This window comes from Rhinopithecus roxellana, chromosome 2 (assembly GCF_007565055.1).
Source record: "Rhinopithecus roxellana isolate Shanxi Qingling chromosome 2, ASM756505v1, whole genome shotgun sequence".
Lineage (NCBI taxonomy): Eukaryota > Metazoa > Chordata > Mammalia > Primates > Cercopithecidae > Rhinopithecus > Rhinopithecus roxellana.
This window is the reverse complement of record NC_044550.1, coordinates 131,156,674-131,175,244: the sequence shown is the minus strand read 5'-3', so window position 1 is coordinate 131,175,244 and position 18,571 is coordinate 131,156,674. Positions and strand designations below refer to the sequence as shown.

The following is an 18,571-nucleotide window of genomic DNA, read 5'->3' as shown; positions in this document are numbered from 1 at the left end:
TTAAAAATAGAAGTGGACAAGTTGATAATAAAAATTATGTAGAAGTGCAAAAAAATCAAATGGTTAAAGTCATGCTGATGAAGAAGAACATATTTGAAAGACTAACTCAACCTGATTTCAATACATCATAAAGTTACAGTAAGCCAGATGGTATGGTATTGGTGTGATGATAAACATGTAGTTTAACAAAGCAGCATACAGTCCAGAGGTAAATCCACAAATGTATGGTCCATTGATTGTCAAGAAACATACCAAGGTAATTCAATAGGGAAAAAATAGAGTCTTCTTAAAAAGTGCTGAAACACATTTAACATCTATATGCAAAAGAAAAAAGTGAACCTTAATCTTTACACCATATACAAAATTAACATTAAATAGACCATCAGAACAAAACTAACATGAAATAGATCATCAGACCTAAGTTTAAGACTTAAACCTATGAAACTTCTAGGAGATTACATAGGAGAAAAGCTTTGTGACATCTTGGTTAAGCAAAGATTTATGAGATCAAACATGTAAAACACAAACCATGAAAGACAAAGTTAATTGGGCTTCAGTAAAATAATAAAATTTCTAATCTTTGAAAAATCCCACTAAGAAAGTGAAAAGACAAGCTAGAGACTATGAAAAAAACATTTGCAGTACATATGTCTGATGAAGGACTTGCTTTCAGAATGTGTGAAGAAATTTAACCCAATAATACATACAACTCAATCATAAGAAAGCAAAAAACTTTAAAATAAGCAAGAGATCGGAACAGAAACTTCACGAAAGAGAAGACGCAAATGAATAGTAAACATGTGGAAGGCGGCTCAACAGCATGGGATCCAGGAACATGAATGAGGACCACATTGAGACACGTCCACACATCCTCTGGATGGCTAAGGCTAAACAGACTGACGACGCCCAGCATGGGGCAGCACGTGGGGCACCTAGAACTCTCCAGCATTGACTGCAGGAACGTGAAACAGGACAATCTCCTTGGAAAACAGGCTCACGGTTTCTTACAACATTACTATATGACGTGGTTTGGCTCTGTATCCCCACCCAAATGTCATCTTGAATTGTAATCCCCAACGTTGGGGGAGGGAGCTGGTGGGAGGCGATTGAATCATGGGGGTGGATTTCCCCCTTGTTGTTCTAGTGCTAGTGAGTCTGCAAGAGATCTGGTTGTTTAAAAGTGTGTAGCACTCCCCCCTTCTCTCTTTTTCTCTCCTGTTGCCATGTGAAGAGGTGCCAGTTTCCACTTTGCCCTTTCACTGTGATTGTAAGCTTCCTGAGGCCTCCTCAGCCATGCCTCCTATACAGCCTGTAGAACTGTGAGTCAATTAAACCTCCTTCCTTCATAAATTACCCAGTCTCAGGCAGTTCTTTATAGCAGTGTGAGAATGGACTAATATACTATATAATCCAGAACATGTCTATGCAAAGACTTGTGCACAAACGCTTTTTATTCACAATAGTCCCAAACTGGGCACAGCCCAAATGTCTATCAACAGGTGAATAACCAAAGCAACATGGTCTCTCCATACAACAGAGTCCTAGTCGGCAGTGCAAACGGGGAACTCCCTGTACACAGACCCAGATGGATCCTAAAAGCATGCTAGTCAAAGGAGCCAGGCACCAAAGCGTGCATACTGCATGGGTCTGTGTAGAGAAAATCCCAGAAGGATAATTCTAACCTGGGTGACCCAGAGCATGTGCCTGAGGCTAGGGGAGGATGGACAGGGAAGGGATGCAGAGGTTTCTGGGGTGACGGAAATACTGCATATCTTGACTGTGGGGTGACTCTGCAGGTGCACAAACTTAACCAAACTCACCAAATGGCAGACTTAAAAGCAGTGCATTTTATTGTATGAAATGATAAAATTTAAAAACATGAAATTATATATTATCGTACAAAAATTATAAAATTTAAAAATTGTTAACTTCCCACCCCTCTCCCCATCTCCAATATGGGCCGGGCGCGGTGGCTCACACCTGTAATCCCAGCACTTTGGGAGGCCGAGGCGGGCAGATCATGAGGTCAGGAGATCGAGACCATCCTGGCTAACATGGTGAAACCCCGCCTCTACTAAAAATACAAAATATTAGCCAGGCGTGGTGCGGGTGCCTGTAGTCCCAGCTACTTGGGAGGCTGAGGCAGGAGAATGGCATGAACCTGGGAGGCGGAGCTTGCAGTGAGCCGAGATCACGCCACTGCACTCCAGCCTGGGCAACTGAGCGAGACTCTGTCTCAAAAAAAAAAAGAGCCCAAACAAAAGGGGCGGAACTTACCTTCCTAACGAGCCCCCCACAATCGCCACATCAATGCACCCATGGCAGCAGAGCCTCTGGGGACGCTGTCAGGCCACAGCAGGCATGTAGGAGTGTCTCGTGTTCTTCTACCAATAATAGAAGCCTCTGATGCTCCTGTTTCTTCTGTGATTCTTTTTTTTTAAATTGTTGGGATCACAGACTATCAGGATCATTTTTCACAATTTTCAATATTCCTTAAAGCAGTGCTTGCCACCTAGGTGGCCTCGATTCCTGTTCTTTGGGTGCAATTTGACAAACGTGGGCGGCTCCTCACTGTGAGGTGTGAGGGCTGGTGGTGAGTGATCCCTGATCACACAGCCAGAAGGGGCAGCGCATGGACAGGGGCCTTCAGGGAGGTCTGACTGTGGCCTCAGAGCCTGGGCCGGGGGGTGGGCGTCTGGTCCTCTCAGGATGGCTGCACCCACCTGCACCAGCTTCCTCTCCCACCCCCCAAACCCCCGTCACCCCCACTGCCACTGCCACTGCCTGTCCTCTAGCCGCCTCTTGCTCACTGTAAGGGATTACACTTGCCCCGCCTCCTCATGGCACCTGCTCTGGGCTCAGAGAGCGGCTCACACACACCTCCATGGGGTGCTCCCCCACCGGTGGGTGCTCCCTGTCACCTGCACCTCCTCCCTCAGGGGATTAGGGACCCAGGTGGAGCTGGTCACATCTGCCTCCCCTCTCCCATCGCCCACCACAGCCACTCACACCTGAGAGAGTCGGCCTCCACGCCTCTGCAGACCCACGTCTCCAGGGCCCATTCCAGGACTGCCCTGACCCCCTGCTGAGTCCTGGAGTATGTGGCAGGGGGCACAGCACATAAAGCCGAACGGTAAACAGCACCCCATGCGGTCAGTTACATGAGCACCAGACATTTCTGTCACTCAAGACATGCAGAAGAGACAAATCGGGGAGCGCTCTGTATGACTCACACGAACGCAGCTCGACTGCCAATCTCGAGACCAAGCAGAGAGGTGAGCTCACCGCGCCCGAATGGTGCAGAACCCCGCGACGTGAGCCTGTCCTGTGTTCTCTCCAACCCCCGCGACGTGAGCCTGTCCTGTGTTCTCTCCAACCCCCGTAAAGCGTTAGGTTTAAACTTCACTTCGTCATCAACATTTAAAAACTAGGACATTTTACCAACCAGTTTGCTGGTTTGGAATTCATTTTTTCTTGTTTAAATGGGCTGGAGGTTTGTTTCTGTTGGAGAGTGTGTGTGTGCACACCTGTGCCTGTGTGTGTGCACGTATGTGTGTGCATATGTGTGTGCACGTATGTGTGCACACGTGTGTGTGTGTGTTGTAGGGTAAAGCTCATAGACCCATGTATCAATTCCTCTCCTAAAAAATCCAGAGCTCAGCCCACCCAGGACCTACACCTGCTCAGCACAGCTGGCTGGAAGCAGCAGCCCCCCAAAACCCCCTCTCCACCTCAACACCTCCCCCAACTCCTGCCAGACTCCCATCCACCCAGCCCCACCTCCAGATGGGCTGCGGCGCCCAGTTCCCCCAGAACTTCCGGCCTCTCGGCTCGTGCCACCACCTACCTGGCCCTGCGGGCGCTGGGTCCTCAACAGCCCTGCCAGGCATTCTTTGCAGTCACAAACAAAACCAGATGTGGCCCCGGAATGCACTAAGGACTCATGCTCTGCGTCTCCCGCGCCTGGCCTGGCTGCATGGGGAAGATCACAGTGCTGCACAGACTGGGCCTGCTAGGGCCCCCTGGGAAAGAGTCCAGTCTCCATCCAGCTCCCACGCTGGTGCTTCTAGACCACTGCTCCGTCTTTCACGTGGCTCCTCTAATAAGTGGTGCTTCAGGCTTGATTCATCTTTTAAGCTGGTTGCTGTTAAGGCCTAAGAACCTGCACCTGCCCAGTATCCATGGAGTCCCATCCTGCTGTCTCCATGTGCTCGGTACTTCCAGAACGTTTTATTGTGTTTGAACCATTTCAGCTTTCTTTTCCTTTCTTTTCTTCTTTTTTTTTTCTTTGAGCCAGAGTCTTGCTCTGTCACCCAGGCTGGAGTGCAGTGGTGTGATCTCGGCTCACTGCAAACTCCACCTCCCAGGTTCACTCTATTCTCCTGCCTCAGCCTCCCGAGTAGCTGGGACTACAGGCGCCCACCACGACACCCAGCTAATTTTTTGCATTTTTAGTAGAGACCGGGTTTCACTGTGTTAGCCAGGATGGTCTCTATCTCCTTACCTCGTGATCTGCCTACCTTGGCCTCCCAAAGTGCTGGGATTACAGGCGTGAATCACCACGCCTGGCCCGTTTCAGCTTTCTTGGTGCATAGCTGTATGGAGTAAGGAATGGATAATATTCCTCTCTCTAACTCCCATGCCTTGCACTTGGGTTTCATGTCAGATTACCCTGACCAGCCCAAAAGCATGTGGAATAATCACTGTGACATCAGCTCCAACCTGTTACTGACCTTAGTAGAGACATATGCAACGCTTCAGGCTCACAGTTTATTTGGCAACTGTTTTAGACACATGTTCTTTGTCAGATTAAGGAGATAGCCTTCTCTTTCTAGCATGCAAAAATTTGTTTGTAAGTTAAAGAAGTTGGATTTAATTAATTAATGTTATCTTAGTCTTTCAGCATCTAGCAGTATCTGGCATTTAATAAGTGCTCGATAAATATTTAGGAATAAATGTATAAATGTACGAATCTAATAAAGCTGTAATTTATTTTCCTTATCCTACTCTTTTATGTGATTTGTTGTTTTCCTGAGTGTACAACCTTTGATTTTCTAGAATAAGCTTTCCTTGGTTACAGAAGATTAATCTTTTCCCATGATATGACGCTGGATTTTATCTGCTAGTATTTTGATCGGATTCCGCGCCTATATTCATGAGGTGCTAGTTCTATAGTCTGTGTGTCTGTGTATGTCATGTTTTACTGATTTTGACATGAACCTAGCTTCACAAAAATTAATTAGGGAGTTTTCCATCTTCTTCTCTCCCCTGGAAAAAAAATGTATAGAGCTCTAGTATCAGCAGTTCTTCTGATGTTTAAAAGAAGTCACTGGAAAAACCAATAGACCCTAAAGCTGCGGGAAGAAGCAGTGGTGAGAATTCTTCAAAATCTTCCTCACATATTCAGGTTTTCTTCTTCCAGTCTTGACATGATCTTGATCATTCTCATTTTCCAAGAAAATATCCTTTTAATCAGAATGCGTAGATTAGTTACTTAGAACCTCTTCAGGTCTATTTTTGTGTTCCCTTTCTGTTTGCTGGTTTAGAATTCATTTTTTCTTGTTTAAATGGGCTGGAGGTTTGTTTCTGTTGGAGAGTGTGTGTGTGCACACCTGTGCCTGTGTGCATGCCTGTGTGTGTGCACGTATGTGCATGTGTGTGCAAATGTGTGTGCACATATGTGTGCACAAGTGTGTGTGTGTGTGTTGTAGGGTAAAGCTCATAGACCCATGTATCAATTCCGCCATTAATTAAACCTGCTGCTGACTCCACTGATCTCTGCTCTGATCTTTTTTATCTGCTTTGACTTTCAGTGCCTCAGATCAAAGTACCAGCAGGTAAAATCCAGAGGGCACTGGTGGCTGGGGACGAGACCTGGGGTCTCTCTGTGCAGGGTGCAAAGTGACAACGTCAGCTTCATTGCAATCTTCTCAAGTCTTTCCCGCTAAGGTTAAGGCACCTGTTATCTCTTAGGAAGGGAAGATGTCCCGGGATCCAGGTCACATGAACCCATGGACATGCAACTGTAATGACTGTTTCAGAACTTGAATAGAGTGAGTTTCAAGGGAAGTCTGGGAAGAGGTGTGTGGCTGGACCCCCAGGAGTGGGGGTCTGGGTGATGAGAGATGCCCTCTCATGTGGATATCTTCCAGCCTCACTCTGCAGCCGCCTTAGTGCGTACGAGGGCACATGTCTGAACGGTTATGTATGAAGGGTCGGGGCAATAGTGTGGGGCCCAACAGCATGGACACCGCCTCACCAAGGCCAGCCTAGCTGCCCTCACTCTTGTATGTCCAACCTGTCGACAGCGTAGGCCAATGCTGACCTCCCACGAGGCAGGGTCCCAGGCTGCCCTATTGGCAGGTGGATTCCGGCAGCCCCCTCTCGTGACAGAGAAGCCAGTGGAAAGGCTGCAAGGAAGCTGGGGCTGTGACTCCCTCCACACATGCACAGAGAGGCTGGACTCTTGTCCTCAGCCACAGATGCCCTTGCGGGAGGAGATGCACATTTGAGATGCGAATTGCCTTCTCCAAATCCCATTCAGTTGTCAGCACCGCTCTGTGTTCCTGCCAACACCTATTCACTCCCGAGGTATCCCGTCCATCACTATTTCTGACCAAGAAACTCAATTTACTCTGAAAGAAGTATAGCTCTGGGCTTCTGTCCCTGGGTTTCGTGGGCCTAACCCATACCCCATTCTTGGGCACGGCTGGCCTGAAGGAGGAATAGAAGGGCCTGCGGGAGACCAGCTCTGGAACTGGATTCTACTGGGGGAGGGGGCACAGGCTTTAAGTGAATGGCTAATGCCTGGCACCATTCCCCCATTTCCAGTACAATCCATTGGGAGCCACAGGCAGGAGGTGAGAGCAGCTCCCGAACTGTTACTCAAATAACCCATTAAAGAGTGTTCTACCACCCTCCGTGGCTCTGGGCTGGGCGACCTGGAGCATCCGGTTTTGGTGGGAGGAGTGCTGTCTTCAGGAAACAGCTGTGGTCCCTGCAGGTTAGGAACTGAGATTGCTCTCAGGCCTCCGGTGAGCTTTACCTCCCAGCCAGCAGACAGGAAACGGCTTGCCCTGGGTGCTGAGCAAATCCTTAGAGACATGAGGGCCAGGAGGATGCTGTGAGTCTCGGGGTGCCTGCCAGCACTCCCATGCTCAGTAACACAGGACCAAGAAAATGACCAGCACAGACAGGCCCCGGAGGCCTCAGATCCACAGCGATGGAGACGGGCCCCCTGGCCACCTAGCCGTGGTGGGGTGCAGGGTAGGGGGAGCCTGGGATGCAGTGGGCCCCTGAAGTGGGTGTCTGCCTGCACTGAGGTTAGCCTAGGGTGAGGATCTACGTGGCTTCAATCCCCTGGGGAGCACGAGCCGGACTGGGAAGGGTGGGAGCCCCAGGAGGGGGGATGCCAGCCAGTGCCCAGGGGAGCTCTGGGGCAGTGCAGGTCGGACATGGAGTGTCCCCACTGATGGGGGCAGCCGGGGCGTTCACACTCCTGCCCCCCTCCGCCACTGGCCCAAAGCAGGGGTGCCTCTGGCCCTCCAGTGGGCAGGTGAAGCACGTTCCCCACAAAGGCAGCGATGGCTGTGGGGGAGGCGCACGAACGAGGTCTATGCGCGGCAGCACCGGGCCCTGGAGAACACAGGTGGAGGACTGAGAGCCGCCGAAACCGTGGGTGAGAGGGAAACCCCACATGAACCGGACGCTGTGAGAGGTCTGAAGACAGGCATCTGAGGGCGCAACACCGTCCCGTCTTGAGACAGCAAGGAAAGGGGCGTGAGTGGGTCTCGGGGGAGGAGCGGCTGGGCCCCAAACATCAAGTTCTAGAGGCTTCCTCGGCGTCTAAGCCGGGTGTCAGGCATGTAGGCGCACGGTGCGTCTGGAGCTCTAGGCCCCGCCAGGGCTGTCGGGGAGAACCACGGCTGGGGCAGGTGGAAGAGGTGGGGTGGCGAGGAGATGGAGGAGCAAGGGCAGCGGAGAGAGGATGAGAAGCACAGGCGCGGCCAACACGAAGATCAGGGGCACGTGGAAACCTACAGACAGACTGAGGAAAAGGGCGACCCCACCTCCGTGGCTGGGAGAGCCACCAGCCAACCTCCAGGCCCAGCATGGGGCTGGTGGCCTTCGCTGTCTAGCAGAGCTGCAGGGAGGGGGCCTGACTGGGGGTCCCAGGGAGAGTGGGAGGTGGGGGGTGTGGGACCTGTTTACAAAAGGAACAGAGTTTGCAGGAAGGGGAGCAGGGAAGTGGGAAGTCACGGGACCACAGTGTTCTATACCCCGAGTCCGGGCCACGCCCCCAGCACAAGCCCCCCGTCCCCCGATATCCCCTCCTTCCCTGTCCCCAACATCACACTTTCCCTGTGGTGTCTGGGTGTCTGTCTCCTTAGGAGGCTCCGAGCTGCAGCAGGACAAGAGTTGGGCCTTCTGGAGTAATCCTGCAGCTGGCTGGGGTTCGGAGGTGCTGGCGGAGAATCACCAGTAAGCGGAGTATGCACAGGGCCGGGCATCCCGCCCAGGACACGCACCTGTGGCCTCAGGAACCCTCTCCCTTCACAGATCCTCAGCATCATCCTCTGAGGTTGGTTCTCACTTTGCAGCTGAGGAAACTCGGGCACGGAAGTCCCATCATCTGGTCACCTCCCGGGTGACTGCCCAGTAAAGCAGATTCAAACCTGACCTCCCAGCTCCAGAGTCCAGCTTCCACCCGCTGTGCTGCCGGCAATGGGTCTCCTGCACCAGAGTCATTTCCAGGAACAAAATAACAAAATGTCCCCTCCGTTACGATCCCACCCGCCTCATCCTGAAATCCCTGCCTGGGTGTGCTTTGGGAGACCCTCAAACCAGGGCTCACCTAGGAGAGGCACCGGGGTCTTTTTGGGCCCATTGTGACCAGTGGAGGGTCTTGACCACGAGTCGCCCGGGTTCTTGGTGTTTTGAACAAAGAACTGGATAAAATGCAGAAATGAGGCAACGAAAGAGTGAAGCAAGGAAAGCACAGATTTACTGAAACGAAAGTACACTCCACAGAGCGGGAGCCAGCTGCAGCAAGCGGCCGAAGAGCATGGCTGCAGAACTCTCTGCAGTCCAAACACCCTCCGGAGGTTTCCGGCTGGTTACTTGGCCACACCCCACGCAGACGAAGGAGTGGCCCGTGACCAGTCCTGGTGGCCGGAGGGGACCCATCGGACGTCCCCTCCACCGTTCATCTGTGACGCCTGCAAAGGGAGCAGCCCCAATCCCTCCTGCCCACCCTGCCATCAACCTGGGTGTGGAGAGGTGGCGGCCTCCCCACCACACTGAGTTTCTGGAAGCCAGCATGAACCAGCCCCAGGCTCCCTCTGCCTCCAGACCCCACTCTCCTGCCTCACAATGGCTTGTTTTGGAATCTTACCTATTGGTTTTAAGTATTTACGTTTCTTTTTTTCTTTTCCAATTCTGCCTGTATTTGTGAGCCTGAGGCTGATTTTGGTGTTCTGGAAATTTAGGTTAGAACGTGAGGGCGTGCAGACGTGTGTCCAGGTGGGATTTCTGGGGAAAGGCTGGCATGGTGGCTGTGGCTCAGGCTCAGCAGGGGCCCAGAGGGCAGAGAGCCCCAGCGCTGGTCACAGGCAAGCCCCAGCCGGCCGCCGCTCCCCAGAAAGAGGGGCTGCCAGCCCTGTGGGCCAGGCTGATGAGATAGCTTTCCTGTAACCAACTGCGGGGCTTAAAACACCAGACGTTCATTCTGCCATGACTCGTGGCAACCTCCTGTTCTCTGAAAACATTGTTCAAAAGGCTGATTTTCGTCTTTGGAGGCCCAAAGACCAAAATGAAGATGCTGGCAGGCCTGTGCTCCTTCCAAAGCTCTAGGGGAGGCTCCATCCTGCCTCTTCCAGCTCCCGGTGGCCGCGGTCCTTCCTCAGCTGGGGCATGTCACCCAGTCCCTGCCTCCACCTGCACACACTGCCTCCCCTCAGGGCTGCTCCTCCTCTGTCTGTCTCAAATTCCCTTCCTATTTTCTCTTATTAAAAAATTTCCCCTGACATGTCACTGGGTGCAGGTCCCGCCCGGATAATTCAGGGTTGCCTCCTCGTCTCAAGATCCTTAATTACACCTGCAGAGACCATTTCTCCAAATAAGGCCCCTGCACAACTCCAGGCACCCGGGCGCCTTTGGGTGGCCACCGTTTAACCTACGATGACATTGCTGGCCAAGCCTGTGAGCAAAGTGGGACAGGTGATTCAACCTTTCTTTGAAATCCACCCTCAGGGAGAGGGCGCATAACTCCTCACTCCCTACACGCAGAAGAGAGGACAGTGAGGCAGGAGGGGAGAGAGCACCGTCCCGAGAGAGGGGAGTGGAAATGCACCAAGGCGTGGGGTCCCGGCGGGATCCTGCACCCAAGGAAGGCACCGAGTGAGGATGGAGGGGATTGGAATCCAGCTGGGCTTGAGTTCACAATGATGTATCCTATCTGGTTAGTAGCTGTGACACACGCACCATGAGAACGGCACACGCTAATAATGGGAAAACTGGGTGGGGTGGGGCGTGGGCAAACTCATTAGACTGTCCTCTGCATTTTGATGTAACCTAAAACTGTTCCCAAAAATAGTCTATGAAGACTGAAAAATTGAGCTAGGCGCGGCGGCTCATGCCTGTAATCCCAGAACTTTGGGAGGCCAAGGCAGGTGGGTCACTTGAAGTCAGGAGGTCAAGATCAGCCTGGTCAATATGATGAAAACCTGTCTCTACTAAAAACACAAAAATTAGCCGGGTGTGGCAGCATGTGCCTGTAGCCTCAGCTACTTGGGCGGCTAGATAATCAACTGAATGCAGGAGGTGGAGGCTGCAGTGAGCCGAGATTGAGCCACTATACTCTAGCCTGGGCGACAGAATGAGACACCCTCCCCAACCCCGCCAAAAAAAAAAAAAAAAGACTAAAAAGTAGAAAAAAAGAAGGCATGCGTAGGTCAGAAGTGGAGAGAGAAGCCACAGGCACCTACATCCCCAACCCCCAACAACACTCAGGCCCCCAGCCCCCACCTCCAGCCCAGCGAACCCAGGCCTTGGGTCCTGCATATCCCCTGTGCTCTGGGCACCCCCAGCTGTCCTCCCAGAGGCACAGGGCCCTGGCGTGGTCACAGGTGTGAACATCCGCCTCCAGCCCACCTCCAAGCAGGAAGCATGGAATCACTGCTCCCAAATCCCAGAATGAGGGGTTCTGCTGCAGGGCAGGACCAGGACCCCCAAACCTCAAGCCAACTGCATATAAGTCTACTGAGCAAGCGGCCCACTGGGACCTGCAGGAGACCCTTGCTGATAAGGAGAAGGCAGAGATGACTTACCCTCAGCCGCTGCAGCCACCGGGGCTGGGTGGGCCAGAGCAGCTGTCTCCTGTCATGCATGATGCATCCGCCCCGAATCCAACGGCTCGTGGCAACCTCCTGTTCTCGGAAAACATTGTTCAAAGGGCTGATTTTGATAAAAGGGGCTCAGGGCAGCCACTGTGAAAGAGATGTGTGTTTGTCTAAATTATTTAGAGTGAGGGAAGCGGGCTCGGGGGGCAGGAGGCGATAGGGTTCCTTCTGAATCTCATTTCAGTCAGCCAGGCTTGGAGCCGGTCGGCTGCTCCCACAAGAATGCTTGTGGCTGCAGGCAGAAGGCTCCTCAACAAGGTCACCAGAGGTCCCAGGGCCCCCAGGACACCCCTGGGAAGAGCAGGGCCCCCCAGAGCGACTCTCAAGGCTGTGGGAGGAGGGGGCTGAGCTGAGGGTTCGCAGGGCTGGGGTCGGGGGAGCTGGATCAGGTCTGAGCTGGATCACCTCTCCAATGCACCGAGATGAGGAAGTGGCCAAGAAATCCAGTCCAGAGCTTTTTTTCTTAAACAGCAGATGTTTGGCAAGGTGGGGAGGCGGGGGCGGGGGGTGGCAGCTGGTGAAATCAGTGAATCTAACACAGGTAATGGGCAGCTCGAGATGCTGTCTGGAGAAGGATGGGTCCCGAAACCACTGCCCACTCATCACTCATCACCTCCTCACCCCTCAGCTTCTCACCTCCTCACTCACCTCCTGAGTCCATGCCACCTCCAACATCTCTGAACCCCACATCTCCATCCCCTCCATCATGGCCATTTCTGCTCCATCCCCTGCACCCCAGGACTCCAGACCCCTCTGGCCACCCACAGCAGACACCAGGCAAGGCTGGACTAGGTCAGCGGGGATCCTGGGGCTCATCAGAACCGGTCTGGCACCCATGTATCCGCCCTGCCTGGGGAAAGGCCTTTCAGGGCACCATGTGACCCAGGCTCAGACTGTAGGGCAAAGTCCAAGGGGCCTGGGATTCGGAGGCCACAAAGCTCAGGTCCTGCCATCCCAGCACCAGGCCAGGGGCAGAATTGGGAAAGGATTGGGGTTCCTCTGCTGTGCTGGCAGCTTGAGGGTTTCAGGGGAAGAGCCAAGACGAGGAGCAGATACCCGGATCCCACAGAAATGGATGCAGAGGGAGCACTTGCCAGGTGCCTCACTCCTCATGCCTCACCCCTATATCCTAACCCCTCCGCTTCTCACCTCCTCACTCCTCACCTCCTCACTCCTCATCTCCTCACTCCTCACCTCCTCACTCCTCATCTCCTCACTCCTCACCTCCTCACTCCACACCTCATCACTCCTCACCTCCTCACTCATCATGTCCTCACTCATCACTCATCACCTCCTCACCCCTCAGCTTCTCACCTCCTCACTCACCTCCTCACGCCTCACTTTCTCACCTCCTCACTCCTCACCTCCTCACTCCTCACCTCCTCACTCCTCACCTCCTCACTCCTCACCTCTTCACTCCTCACCTCCTCACTTCCTCACCTCCTCACTCCTCACCTCCTCATTTCCTCACCTCCTCACTCACCTCCTCACTCCTCACCTCCTCACTCCTCACCTCTTCACTCCTCACCTCCTCACTTCCTCACCTCCTCACTCCTCACCTCCTCGTTTCCTCACCTCCTCACTCCTCACCTCCTCACTCCTCACCTCCTCACCTCCTCACTCCTCACCTCCTCACTCCTCACCGCCTCACCTCCTCACTCCTCACCTCCTCACTCCTCAAGCCTCACTTTCTCACCTCCTCACTCCTCACCTCCTCACCTCCTAACTCCTCACTTCCTCACTCCTCACTCCACCTCCTCACTCCTCACCTCCTCACCTCCTCACCTCCTCACCTTCTCACTCCTCACCTCCTCACTCCTCACCTTCTCACTCCTCACCTCCTCACTTCCTTACCTCCTCACTCCTCACCTCCTCACTTCCTCACCTCCTCACTCCTCACCTCCTCACTCCTCACTTCCTCACCTTCCTCAACCTCCTTTCCTCCTCACCCTCAGCTGCTATTTTCCGCAAAGCCTGGGCTTCACTCTGCTGCTCCTAGCTTGCCTTTTCTTAGTCAACAGTGAACCACAGGCCAGCTGCAGCATCCTCATATTGTGATGTAACTCGGGGAAGGGCTGGACACAGAACTTGTACCATGCCTTCTGTCACTGAGAGTAAAACAGAGCTGTGGGGGTCTCAGCGTCCCCCACTGCACAGCAGCTCCCAAGCTGCAGGGAGAGTGGGAGTGCACGGGCACCAAACTGCGCCTCTCAGGGGTGTTGCAGCGGATTTTTTAATAAATGTTTTCTACTTCTTTATTCTAGGTCCTGGAAGAACTGGCCCTCACCCTCCATCTCTGGCTCTGTCTGCTCCCTCTACTCCCCAGGCCTTGCTGTCAGCACCTGCAGCAGAGCTGTCCCTGCTGTGGTCCGGGGAAAGTCCCAGCTGGGCCCTCCGTTGCACATCCATCCCTGGGTTGGGCATCCAGGGCATCGAGTCTACAAAAAATGCATCCATTTCACCTCCAAGTCAGCTCTGTGCACACCAAGCTGTGTACAGGAGAGGCCACCTTAGAAAGCCTGGGTACCCACGCAGCCTTCCATGAAGCCCCACCTACATGGCTGCTTTAGGTTCTCATCATCCTGTGCTCACCAGGAAGGCTGGCAGATCCACACCGGAAACCATGGGCTGGGGAGAAGCAGGGCCTTGGTGCTAGAGAGATCTGCTCAAGCATCCTTCTGCAAGCCCTGTGACAAAGGAGTGAGCAGCCTCAGGGGCGGGACAGGTGCTCAGGAGAGAGCTGGATGCGTGCAGAACCTGGAGAGAGCCAGAGGAGGGATTGGCCACAAAGAAGCCCATCGCCTGCCAGCACTGACATGGACGTTGGGACAAGGTCAACCCCCAGCCCAGGGCTCCTCCCGCTGCCCTCAGCCTGTCCTGCTGTGCACCGTTCGCCTGGGCAGGGCTACAGATGTGCCCTGCGTGCTTGTGCAGAGGCGCTCCCTGGAGCCACCTCACCAGCCCTGGCTCCCAGTGCTCACTGGGTCCCCACTGCAGCAATGGAGCAGCAAGGAGACCAGTTTGGGGCCATCTAGACCCACCCCATCCTGCAGCATCTCAGTTGCATGCTGAATTGGGCACGTTCTGCAAACTCTATGAGACTGTTTCCTCGCCTGTACAATGGGGATAGCAGGATTCCTGGGGACAGCCCAAGGCACAGCTGTCCTTCAGAAAATGCTGGTAAACAGTGTAAAATAGAGCTGGGAAAGATAAAAAACAGAGCCAGCATCCAGAGCAGAGCCTGCCCATCGTTGGTGTTTATGTCGCCGTAGCAGCGACCAGGCAGGTGACTTGCTCCTGGGGGCAGGCCCCCATCAAATGACCTCCCAGGATGAAGTGCAGATCCCACCCCTTAGTCCCCAGAACTCCTCACCTTGCAGGCCACTCCTCACACCAGGTCCTCTTCCCTGCAGGTTTCTGCTGGTGGCCCAGCCCTCCAGATTCCTCACTCCCACGCCTCGGCCCGAGAATCCTTCTGGAAACACAAGGTGAGCACCTGTGACATGCAGATCCCGCAGGGTCTTTTCCACATCAGCCCCGTGCCAGATGCTGTGGTTTGCCTCTCTACAGGTGGGAAATGGAGACCCAGAGCGGTCAGGAGGCAGCTCCAGGGAGGCAGAGCTCCAAGCCACACTTGTACCTGTCTGTCTCCAAAACCCAGGTGTCCTTTCCAGGGGGAGGGTGCCCGAGTGTCCCTGAGGCCCAGCAGGTGACTGTGTCAGGAGATCTGAGCAGCCCTGGCCCTGGTGTAAAGAAAGCCTGGGACTCTCTCACCAGAACCTGAGGGGTAGATTGTTGGCAGAGGCAGGGGCAGACACAGAGCAGAGAGGTGGCCCAGAGGCACCTGACACTTAGGAGTGTGGATGCTGACTCTGCTGGGGGCTTTGTCCCTGAATGAAAGCCACTAAGCCATTGTCATGTCTTAAAGCATACATCTCAGAATCTCGGGGTTTGGAGAAGACTTTGGGGACCTCAGTCCCCGCCCTCCCATGCTTCCTCCCCAGCTGGAGTCCCACCTCCGCACCTCCCCACCTCCTCGTTGTCCTCGGAGTCCTTGGCTGGCCTCTCTCAGCCCCCTGGGAAACTCACAACATTCGCAGCCCCATATCCCAGAACAAGCAGCTGGGCCTGTCCCTGGGGTGGTGGGACCTATGCTGGCTCCACAGCTATGGGACAGGATCTGGGTTTCCGGGTGTCTGCCCTTCTCTGAAGAATATATACCCATCATGGTAAAACCATAAAATCCTCCCCATATGACAAGTCGGATGGCAGCTGTGGGCCACCGAGCCCTTTCTCGATCCCCTGTGCCCACACTTGGCCCAGAGCATCACACCTAATCCTTCCCGTAGTGTGTGCCGTTAGTACGAGCCCCGTATCATGGATAAGAGGCACAGAAGCAGAGTGCTGTTGGCCTGTGCCCTGGTCGCAGCCCGGGGTTCCCTGGTCATCCTGATGCCAAAGCTTACCACCTTCCCTGTGCTGTCCCCTCTCAGAAAGCCGCCTGCAATGCACCTGTGTGTGTTAGGGGGGCGGCGCACGTGTGCCTGGGAGACGTGCCTGTGTCGCTGTGGAGGACATCGGAACTCACCCCCTCCTGCAGGAGGCAGCCTGAGACTTCTGGCTCATCTCTATTCTGGCCGGCAGGAGCCGGCCCTTGTCGAGGCTATCTCAGCTGCTAGAGCTGGGCTTCGGGTGTGAGCCTGTGCCTGGGACATGGGCGAATCCACAGCAGAGCCAGTGCATGCCCGGCCTCAGAGCCTCCTGTGTGATGCGAGTCCTTACCAGCTCCAAGAATGGCTCAGCTCTCGGGAGAGGTCACCTCCGCCTTAGGCTCAGCTCAGCCAGACAGGCTAGCCTCTTACACTGCACACAGTAGGTGCTCAACAGGGAGTTTTTGGTTAATAAATTAATGATGGAAAGAGGAAGAGAAAGGAAGACAGGGAGGAAGGAAGGGAGGGAGGAAAAGAGGGAGGGAGAAAAAGAGGAATGGAGGGAGGGAGGAAGGGAGGGGGGAAAGAAGGGAGGGAGGAAGGGAGGGAGGAAGGGAGGGAGGAAGGGAGGGAGGGAGGGGGACAAGGGGAGGGAGGAAGGGAGGGAGGGGGAAAAGGGGGAGGGAGAAAGTGAGAAAGGGAGGGAGGGAGAGAGGGAAGGAGAAAGGGAGGAAGGGAGGGAGAAAGGGAGGCAGGAGGAAAGAGGCGAGGGAGGGAGGGAGGGAGGGAGAAAGGGAGGAAATACTCTTTGTCCCAGCAGCCTTCTCTGAGCAAGGCCCTGGAAGACACAGGTCTCTGCTCTGTGGCTCTGGGCATGGCTGGGTCCATGGAGGTCCACAAGGGCTCAAGCAGGGTGTCCTGGAACCACAACAGCAGGAAGGGGGCTGTGACCAGGGCAGAGGCCCCTTGGACAGTGACCCTGAGGCAGTTCTCCAGGGACACAGGGTCAGGACAGGAGTCAGGATGAAGGAGGCAGTGCAGACAGGAAAGCTGGCCTGGACCCAGCCTCCTGCATATCAGTGCGGCTGCAGCCCTCAGCCTCCACCTCCCCACAGCCCTCCTGTGCCACAGGCTCCGAGATCACAGCCTTCTCCAGGTCTATGTGAGAGGGCCCTAGTACTGGGGAAAAGAGCGGTAGCAGCATTACATGTGCAATTGGGAATATTATGAAAATTATTGATATTTATAAAAAGACTATTTTTTTCCAATCCTGTCTCTGTGAAAAGCCACGGGTCACTTTTTCCTGTGCCTGGAGTCTCCTCTGCAATGGAAGAAGGCAAGGATCCTTGGAGGGCCGCCAACTCCACATCCTAGGGAGGAAATATCCAGAAACACCTAGAACATCCTGTTTTGCCAGAAAGCAAGGATGCTTTCCAGACACCAGGGGTTGTTCCAGAAGGACAAAGCATCCTGTTTGAAGGCTCTCCCTCCTGCCAAGTTATAATAATCTGAGCACAAAAACAATAATAATTACAACACTGATTAATTAAATCAGTTGAGTTTCAGAAGAGCTCTGGGTCCATAAGGCTCCTCACAGGAGGGAAGTTAACACACAGGGTGCCACCCCTCATGGTGCGGGCTGCAGACTTCCTCCCTAGGGAGGAAACCAGGCCAGGGCTGCCCTGCTGGACCCACCCCAAGCCCAGCTGGGAAGGTGCTCCAGGAATCTGTTCCAGCCTGTGCCACATCCAGGCTTGGATGGGGCTGGAGATACTGGCCTTGCATCCTTCTCACTTCTCTCCACTCCACGTAGGCTGGACCTGCACCTGCCAGGTGGCCATGGCCTCAGTGTGGGAGCAACATGGGGAGACCTGGGTCCCTGAGTGGCCATGACCATCGACCTAGAACAGTCAGCTCAGGACTGTTATGTGGGAGCAGCAATCATCCAGCTCCTTCGAGCTGCTGCCTCCAAGGGTCTCGTCATTCCATTATGGATACAGCCTCGGGAAATGGTGATGGCAAAGGGGCTCATACAACATGGCCCATTTTTATTAATTTTAATAAAAATTTTATTAATTGAATATACATGGGTAGTTCATTTGTTGAACCAAGCTTCTATCTGCTTATAAAGATTGGATATACGTTTAGTTTTCTGTCTAAGAGGAGAAGAGTGTTTGTTTGCAGGAAACCGAGACACCAGTGTCTGTGTTAAGAGTAGGAAGGCAAGGTCTGCTCCAAAACCTACTCCTACATCCCAGAGACCACGATGCCCCCGGGGTGGCCCATCTGAGCCCACATCCCAAAAGGCAGAGCTTGTTCACAGGCTCCGTCCTTCAGCACCCAAGACAGGACCCCTGCCAGTGCTAATGACCAGTCCACATATAACAGTCTGGGCCAGGGAACCCCAGGAAGGAAAACCACAAGGAACTGCCATGGACTGAAGGTTTGCATCCCCCGCAGATCCCCTGTGGGATGTGGTATTGGTCTGTTATCACACTGCCAATGAAGACATACCTGAGACTGGGTAAGTTACTAAAAAAAAAAAAAAAAAAAAAAAGAGGTTTAATTGACTCATACTTCCACATGGCTGGGGAGGCCTCAGGAAACTTACAATCATGGCAGAAGGGGAAGCAGACATGTCCTTCTTCACATGACAGCAGTAAGGAGAAGTGTGGAGCAAAAGAGGGGACAGCCCCTTATAAAACCATCAGATTTCCTGAGAGCTCAGTCACTATCACGAGA

At 53.7% G+C, this 18,571-nt stretch overlaps 1 long non-coding RNA gene across 1 annotated transcript; it reads left to right on the top strand.

Annotated features, from left to right (window-relative positions):
• The first annotated feature begins 13,547 nt into the window (after window positions 1-13,547).
• Window positions 13,548-17,914, top strand: LOC115892390. The gene is made up of 3 exons (XR_004052277.1): window positions 13,548-14,232; window positions 14,813-14,887; window positions 17,643-17,914. It is a non-coding gene; the product is annotated as an uncharacterized LOC115892390 (long non-coding RNA).
• Window positions 17,915-18,571: the final 657 nt, after the last annotated feature.